The sequence below is a fragment of the Sturnira hondurensis genome, unplaced genomic scaffold, assembly GCF_014824575.4.
Source record: "Sturnira hondurensis isolate 20B ecotype Veracruz unplaced genomic scaffold, ASM1482457v3 Scaffold0006413, whole genome shotgun sequence".
In the NCBI taxonomy this organism is placed as follows: domain Eukaryota; kingdom Metazoa; phylum Chordata; class Mammalia; order Chiroptera; family Phyllostomidae; genus Sturnira; species Sturnira hondurensis.
Window position 1 is genome coordinate 12,955,227 of NW_028079044.1, and position 9,466 is coordinate 12,964,692.

Here is a 9,466-nt window from a genome sequence, read left to right on the forward strand (position 1 = left end):
GTAGCTCCCAAAGAGTGGTTTTCAACCTGGTCCATGTATATAATACAAAAATTCTCAAATACTTGAGCTAAGAAAAGCTGACATTAATAAGACTAACAAAATAACAAGTAAAAGAGGCCTTCTTTTAATCCTAGAGATGAAGCAAACAGAGAAATATCTTGTAAGACAAATTGGAAAAGAGGAAGAATTTGAACTAAATTTGGCCTTGGACACATTTTCATTGCTACTCATACAAATTAAAGAATAAGAAACTGTCTCTTAGTGGGAAATAAAGAAACTGTTTCTTAGTGGGAAAAGCTGCAAAAAAAGCAAAGCAGATGAATAGTGAAGGAGAAAGTACAACACAGTATATGAAAATTTGTAGTTATGAAAATAATCAAGAAATGATTATACTAATTCCATTCTGAAGTTTAAGAAACAGCAAGTAATAACAAGTGATTTAGACACTAATCTGCTGGATCTTTTTAAATTCTTTGGAGGGTTTAAATCTGATAGGGAATACTTATTTACCTTTGAATTTGTCTCATTTCTTAAAACTTAACTGATTCCCATCAGAAAAACTATTTTAAAATTCTTAATAATTAAAGCCAGGTTCTTACCTGCATTTTGATGGGGCTATAAAAAAGCTTTGCAACATTAATCCCATCAATTCCAAAGTTACTGTAATCTATTTTATTTATAAGCAATAATTAAATATGCTATCACCATCCCCACATTACTGCAATGACAAAGGGATTGAGTCATTTTATTCGTTCAAGAAAAATTACATTGAAGTGGTACTGAAAGCTTTTAGTAAGACATTTTTTATTTTAACAGAATATTCAGGATCCTATATTAATAAAAGCATAAGTAAATGGTGTCACACCTTGGTCTATAAATGTCCTCCACAATGGACTTACAAGTATTTTTTAAATACCACCAAGAGAATACTGATTAAAGTATCTCTGACACATTTTTAAAAACCTATTTATAGCTTTGCCATAAAACTGATTAAAGGTAGTTGTATTTTTTGTTAACACTGAGAACAATCCAACACTTGGTATGAGTAGTCATTTCGGCACACTATACTAAAACATAATTGTGCAACATTTTGTAAACTAGCTGCAATTTTCAATAGCTCTGTTTACCAACCATGTAACAGAATAGTACATATTCATGTGTCATATATACAAGTATTAATAGGTTTTCTGGATATTTTTCACCAACTAAAATAGGAGGAGAATCTGCCTGTATTATCTCTATTGGTGTTTGTAAAATATGAGACAGGGCTCTTAGCTCAAGCTGACCTCCCTATGGAACTGCATTTATATTATCATAATACTTTCCAAACTCTTTGGGGGTCTATATATCTCCCGTAATTAGGGTTTGTTAAAAATGGCAGAAAGTCTTCCTTATGGCTTTGCATATATTTAGCAGTCTGATTTCTTAAGGCAGCTACAGTTATCAAGGGCATTCCTGTTCTTTCAGTTGATCTTCAATGGCTCTATATATACAGCAGCCATCAGATGGTATCTGTTTAGTTTCCAACTGTCTAGCTGCCAAAATTTGAGCAAGTTTTTCATTTTCTACATGTATAGCTCCATATGAAATTGAGGTAAATTCTCAATGTCAGCTTATGCTATCCTCTTTCTTTCTACTCCTTTTCCAATGCAGTTTTTTGTTTCTGGGGGTTTTTTTTGTTTGTTTGTTTGTTTGTTTGTTTGTTTTTTGGTCTGACCTCTTTTGTACTCTTGGTATCTTAGGGGTTTGAGGTTTGAAGTGTTAACAGCGGTAGAATCTCTTTTACTCAGCTTCAATTGTTCCAGGTTCTCTCTATATTTCTGTTCCATTTCTGCTTCTAACCTTCAGTGAGTTGCTTCCTCCTCTTTTTGTCATTCTTGGGAACAGCTTTCTTCAAGCCTTGAATTTTGGCTTGCTACTCCTTCTCACCAGGTGCTCCTCTTCATCAAGCCCTTTTGCCAAGACTACCTTCACGACCACCTGGTAGACTAGCACTCCTCTACTTTTTTATTGAAGATGTTCTACCGAGATCTTTCTAACTTCCTGTTCTAATACTGTTGGTCACCTTGAAGGCCTAAATTTTTGTGTTGAAACACCTTTTTATTATACTACTAGAACAGATCCCATTCCTCGGTTTTCATGCTTCTTTCTTGAGTTCTCTTTTTATTCTTATAGAACATTTCTGAAAGCAATCTTTTTTTTTTTGGTAAAGGTACATAAGAGGTCAAAAAAGTGAAAAAGTCCCTAAGTCGTCCTCATTCATGAATGTTTAGTCTGTCTGTGGAATTCTAGGTTCAGAATAATTTTCTCTCTGAACTTTATTGTTCTACTGTCTTCTAATAATCAATGTTGCTGATAAGGTAAATGGGAAAGTTCAGTCTACTTCAATGTCCCTATCACTCTTGTAAATGTAACTGACAAACTCTATTTGGCTGACTCTTTTCTGTCCTCAGTTTAACGAAACTCTCTAATTGGGCTTTTCTGACACTTTGTTCTTTGGGCTCTATACTACACACTATCCTGGTTTTCATAAATTGGCTACTCTTATTTTTTTTAAGATTTTGTTTATTTATCTTTAGAGGGGAAGGGAAGGAGAGAGGAAGAGAAATATCAATGTATGGTTGCCTTTCGTGTGTCCTCTGCTGGGAACTGGCCTGCAACCCAGGCATGTGCCCTGACTGGGAATCGAACTGCAGTTGTTTGATTTGCAGGCCTGCACTCAATCCACTGAGCTACACCAGCCAGGGCTATAAATTGGCTACTCTTGCTTCTTCACTATCAACTGTTTTTCTTTCTCTATGCGACCTGTAAATGTTGAAGTTCCTTTATCCTCTTTTCTATTCTCTATGCCTCCTCCCTGTATGATCTTATCCATTCTCATACTTTTAAAACTATTTGCTGATAATTCCTAAATTTATATCAGTAGGCTAGACTTTCTTTCTGAGCTCCAGATTCACATCTTTATATATCTACTTGTCATCTCTCATATACGTCTCCCGGGCATTTCAAACTTAACATAAACAAAATGGTTCTCTCTGAATCTGGATCTGCTTCATCTTTCACCATCTCAATAAATGGCCCTATGATTAATTTTTCCTCCTTCACTCTTCTCTTTCATTCACTTCTCATGACTCCTCCCTCTTCACCTAGTCCATCACCAATACCTGTTATTTCCAGCTTCAAAATATGTCTCTATATTCTTTAAAATGTAAATCATATCATGTCAGTTCCCTGCTCTAAATGACCAGATTACTTTTTACTGCACTTGAGATAAAATCCAAAACCTATGCAGCCAGCCCTGCATGTTTGATTTCTTCCTTCTTCTCCAAAATCATTTCTTGCCTCTTGCCTTTCTCCACACACTATTTCCTCATGCCAGCCTCCTGTCATCTCTTAAAATACACAATGCCCTTTTCAACCTTAGAGCCTCTGTACTTGCTATTCCATCCGGCATACTTTGCCCACAGGTCCTTATATGGCTGACTCCTTTTTATCCTTCAGTTTTTAGCTTTAGGTACCCTTTTGGAGAGCACAGTGTAGGTAAAATTTTAGTTCCTACAGGTAGCACTTTAAATGCCACCTCTCAGAAGCATTTCCTTGACCACCTTACAAAATTAATGCTGCCTGTTATTCTGGATCACAGCACTCTGTGCATCTCCTTCATAGCTTTTCATTCAATCTGCAGCTATTTAATTACTATTTTATTTACTTGTTTATGAACTGTCACTCCCACTTAGGTTAGAAACTTCTCTGTGAAGTTCACTATTACAAACCTATAGCCTACCAGGGACTGGTTCATGATAAGTATTCAATATTTATTGAATGAATAAATGAAAGAAATTGTGCTCTGAAATTCATATGAATATAAAAAAGAAAATGGTGTAAGTCATCAAGTTTAGTTTTCCATGAATACTTTTATCTGAATACTTGTTTCTCTTTATATTTTCTTTTACTATTTAATTATTTCTACCCCCTGAATTTTCTGTTCTCTGTTTCCCAGAACCTCTTTTGGGGAAAAAAGAGGGCTACATCAGAGGATTTGAATGGGATTTATTCCATTGCTCCAGAGTTGGTGATATGTCAAACTGAGTACAAAAAATTATTAAGTATCTCTCATTTTAAAGAGAAAGCCTCAACTGTTGGGATTTTGCTATTTTTAACCAGTATATCAATTCCCCTTCCCTAGCTAACCCCAGTGTCTATGACTAGAAGATAAAAAAATAGTGAGAAAAAGAAATCTTTAGCATTGCTGTAGACCAGAGTGCAGCACCTTTTCCACAGGGAGTAGGGCAGTGTGTTTCCTACCTCCCAAAAGATGAAGTATGAAGACTAAACATCACTTCTTACAAGACCAACATCAACCTCAAATGTTGGATAGTTTTTACAGAGCCTACTTGTTGATCAGCCTTAGTACCACTTTAAGTGGGGAAATGTGAAATGAAAGAGGTAGCAGGGTAGAAAGCAGGAAGCAGGTAAGTTTGTACTCAGACTATCTAGTTTGGTGAGGAAGTAGAAATTTCTCATTAACCAATGACTTCTTGGACGATAGTAAGGCTTAAGTTGCTTTCCTAGTGTGTCACTTAAAGAGAGTAGTCTTTGGGTTAGGTGATCCTCATACCAAGGGTGTGCAGGGTGCATTGCCAGTTGTAAGAGCTGAGGTAGAGTGAAAGATGTCAAGTTTGCATTAGCTCTCGTAGGTCAGGGATCTATGCAAACCATATAGCTGGAAGACCTTGCAAGCACCCTCCTCCTGGTCCCCACTAATCACATAAGCTCTGCATTAGAAAAATAACATTTGCATCTCGGCCATAGAAGTAAAGCAACTAAAGAACTGTAACTGCAAACCCAGTGAACTAAAGAGATATTTATCACTCTTTGCCATTTTTCCTTCTAGTCTCCCAAATCTGAGGAGCTACAATGAGAAGGAAGAGAAGTGAAAAGCAGACCATGCTTCCTTCTTTATTGCAGGCCCCTGGAGCCACAGGTAAATCCTGAGCTAAAATGAGATGGGGAAGGGGAGATGAAATTTAAATGAAATTTGAAATTGGAATTTTAAATGGAATTACCTGAGTCTTAAAAGCCAAAAGTAACCATAAAACTATGGAATCCGCTCAAGGTGTTGTCAAGAGGCAGAAAAGGGCAATTTGACAGGTCATGATTGAAGGAAGCATTTAGAAAGTTTAATGTTTGTGGGACAACTAGTCTCGACAGTTTAATAAAATGGACATATGTAGATACTGAAGTTCCTGGATTGATACACCACATCATAACTTTTCTCTCATATTTCCTTTTTGTCTCCACTGTATGTTTCAAGAATTTCTTAAACTTTACCTTTCATATCTTCTGTCCAATTGTTTAATTTTGGCAATCATATTTTTGATTCCTAATCATTACTTCATATACTGATTGTCATTTTTTTGATAAAGATTTTATTTACCTTTAGAGGGGAAAGGAAGGAGAGAAGGAGAGAAATATCAATGTACGGTTGCCTCTCATGAGTCAGCTGCTGGGAACTGGCCTGCAACCCAGGCGTGTGCCCTGAATGGGAATCGAACTGCAGTTGTTTGGTTTGCAGGCCTGCACTCAATCCACTGAGCTACACCAGCTAGGGCTGACTGTCATTTTTATATAGCTTGTTCTTGTTTTATATACATAGGATCTCTAATTCTCTGAATTATTCTTCATATCCTTCATAAACAGTTTTCAATTTTATTGTCCCTCTCTTTGGTGCAGCTGGTTTTCCTCAAGTATCTGGTTATTCTTAATTTTCTACATTGATAAATAAGGAACTAGGTTGATTAATAATGATGTTGGAATATGGGTATTCTTTGTTGTTTGGCAGATCTATATTTTTACATTTATTACACTAATAATACTTGTTCATAGTAGTATTACATAAAAAGCAATCAAAAAGAGGAAAGTAAAATTCACCCACAATCTCACCACCCTGAAATAATCATTAGAATTTTGGTATAATTTTATCCAGTCTTAAATAACTAACAGACAAACAAGATTTTTTAAGCTTTTAAGAGCTGGATCTATCTATCTACCTATGTATCTATCACCCAATTTAGCCCCATTTAGGATATAAGGAGTATCTTTTCATGTCAATCAGTATACATACTACTGTCATCTGTGAATGACTGATAATATCCTTCTCCTTTTATATTGACTCCAAATGTATTTATCATAATCTAACTACTCCCCTGTTGATGCACCTAAGGCATATCTTTATTTTTTACTATTAGCACTGCAAGAAATATTGTTGTAGACATCGTGCAACTTCAAAGCATTATTTTAAAATCAAAACTTGTCTTTTTCCACTTAAAGAATCTGAAAGTCTCTAACTGAAAAGCTGATATGCAAGTTCAGAGGCATTGATGCTTACAAGGAAAGTGTTTAAAGAAAATCTCTTCCTCATAAGGGTTTGGAGAATAGAGTTTAGAGGTGAGAAATGAATGGACTGAAAAACCACAGTCCCAGTGTGCAAAGATTAAGGGCAATTCTGGGGCTAAACAAAAAGCAAGTGAGTGTGGTTTGATTTTTCTTTGATACTACATGTATAGGTCTATCAGTTATCTTGGACTTTCTAACAATATACATAGATATGGCTCAGCTGGGCAATTCTTCTGCTGGTCTTACCTGAGTCACTCATGTGGCCAGTTTGATTCATTAGACAGTCCGACTAGAGCTAGAGAGCTTAAGATGAGCTCCAAAGCATGTCTGGCAGTTCACCAACTGCCTAGGGGCCCTCAACTGGAAAAACTTGTTTGTACTTCATGTGGTCTATCATTTTTTAGTAGATTAGAATGGACTTTCTTCATATGGTGGTCTCAGGGAAGTATTCCAAAGATGGAAACTAAAAGCTGAAAATCTTCTTGAGGCTAAGGCTTGGACATCACACATCACTTTCACTTCATTCTATTGGTGAAAGAAAGTCACCAAGTCAATAGGTAAAACAAACTCTACCTCCTAATGGGAAGAGTGACAAGGTCGTATTACAAAAAGGCACATCACAAGGACTGGAAGAATTATAGCCATCTTTGCAAAAACTTTATCACATAGAACTCATTTTGAAATGCCTCCTTTATTTAGTGTTCCTAGAACTATATTTCTAAGTTGACTATCTGCTATCTAAAATGTTTGTTTCCTAAAGAAATAACAGGAAAACTCTAACATACACCAATAGCACTCTACAACATCTATCTATGTATCTATCTATTTATCTATGTATTTATGTATCTATCTTTAATCCTCACCTGAAGATATGTTTCTTGATTTGAGAGAGAGAGGGAGAGATATTGATTGGTTGCCTCCTGTATGTACTCCAATCAGGGATCGAATCTGCAACCTAGGTATGTGCTTCATCTGGGAATCAAGCCCACAACTTTTTGGTGTGTGGTACGACATTCCAATCAACTGAGCCACCTGACCAGGGAAGCACTCGAGAGATTTTAAAGTCTATCACAAATATCTCATTTGATAATTCATTCAACAAACTCCTTTTGTGTGCTGATTATGTGCCAACTACACTGATATGCTCTGTGGTACAAGATAGATATTGTCCTTGCCCTCAAAGAGCTTACAGTCTATGGAGGGGAAAATATGTATTTAATAAGTAATAACAATCAAGTAATACCAACTTGAGATTAATGTTATAGCAAGGCAACACAGGAAATCATTATTAGTCAGACTCTGCCAACACTGAGTAAGATGATCTTTATGATAACCCTGTAAGAGGCAAGGCAGGTAACTAGTTGTTATTATCTTTAGATGAGAAAACTAAGTAAGGCTCATAGAGTTAACCAAGTAATTTATCCAAGGTTTTCAGGTCCTAAGTGGCAAAAGTAAAACAAAACAAACGACTGCACCCCCCATAACCTTCCCTAGCTATTTTCCAAAGCCTGCTTTTTCCAATATACTTTTCTGCCTCCCTAGAAACCAATATTGTTATGAATATCTGAAAGAGAAAAAAAGGCCAATAAACTATTTTCTAACATTATACAAAGGTACATATTTTGTAGGGATTACTCTGAAGAAACCTCAGAATACATTTTGAATGGTTGCAAGTGAAATGGTTAAAAAAATTTTATCACCATTCCTGCAATGTCTCTCATGAATGGTGACTGTATTTGTTTCCCTTGGCTGAAGAAACAAATTACCACAGAGTGGTTCACAACAACATATATTTATTCTCTTACAGTTTTGGAAGCCCAAAGGCCAAAATGAGTTTCTCTGGGCTGAAATCAAGGTCTTACGAAGGCCATACGACCTCTGCAGGCTCTAGGGGGAAAAAAATTTCTTGCCTGTTCCAGTTTCTGGAGGCTGTCTTTATTCCTTAGTTCATGTCGTACTGCCTTTTGTCCCCCTGCTTCCGTCATCACATTGCTTTTTTCTTATCTGTCTTCAAATGTCTCTATCTACATTTTATAAGGATACTTGTTATTACATTTAGGACCTATCCAGAATAATCTCTCCATCTTAAAATCCTTAATTTACTCACATTTTGAAAGTCCCTGTTATCCAATAGAGTAACATTTACAGATCTCAGGGTTTAAGAACTGGATGTCTTTGAGGGCCATTATTCAGTCAACTACAGTGTAGCTTTCACTTGAAAGTCTTAATTAGGAACTATGAGGAGATATTCAAACATAAAACCTGATTTAAAAACTTTATGTTTATGCAGGAAGTTCAAATCTGTCATTCAACAAGTTGAAAAGGTTTTATCTCAAGAGTTTTACACATATTCAGTATTTACTATTTCACCTGTTACTTTGCACTTATTTTTATTTTCATAATTTTATGTATATTTTTAAAGCAATTAATTTTTTACCATGTCTAGTATAGATACCCACAAATTCCTTCTAGGTTTCCCCAGGTGCTATACAAATATGATAATTTTCTCTCTGTGTGTCACAATGAGGAAAAGGTTGCAAAATATAGCTCTACAAAGTTTAGGAAACTAATACAAGGGAAAAAAGAAGGCTGGATGTGTAAGTGAGCAGAGCCCATATCTATTATAATAGGACGTTAAAACATGTAATGCTCAAAATCCAGAAACCAAAGAAATAGCAATATAAACATTTAGAAGTAATTATCAGATATATATAACTGAAGTAACTGTCCAAGAAAAATAGTTGCCTCTGGGGTTCAGAGTTGGAGTAAAGAGAGGTAAGGCAGGATAGTACTGTTGTTCATTATGGGCATTTTGGTAGTAGTTAGATTTTTTTGGAAAAGATGTACATCCTTAGTGAAAAATCTTTGAAAAGTCAGTTAAAAATGGTACCAGAACTTAACATTAATATCTCATACTTTTTCCTGTGGTGTTTTCTCTAAATATGACATTTTCCTTTTCATTTTAGAAAAGACTACTGTTACTTTCTATTCTCTAATTATATTGTACATTTAATGACATATAATTACCCAATTATTTAGGCCTCATTCAAAAAATAATCCTGAAGATCTT

General features: G+C 35.6%; 1 pseudogene; it reads right to left on the reverse strand.

The window, feature by feature from the left end:
• Positions 1 to 1,097: 1,097 nt before the first annotated feature.
• Positions 1,098 to 5,372, reverse strand: LOC118988987 (deubiquitinase OTUD6B-like; annotated as a pseudogene).
• Positions 5,373 to 9,466: the final 4,094 nt, after the last annotated feature.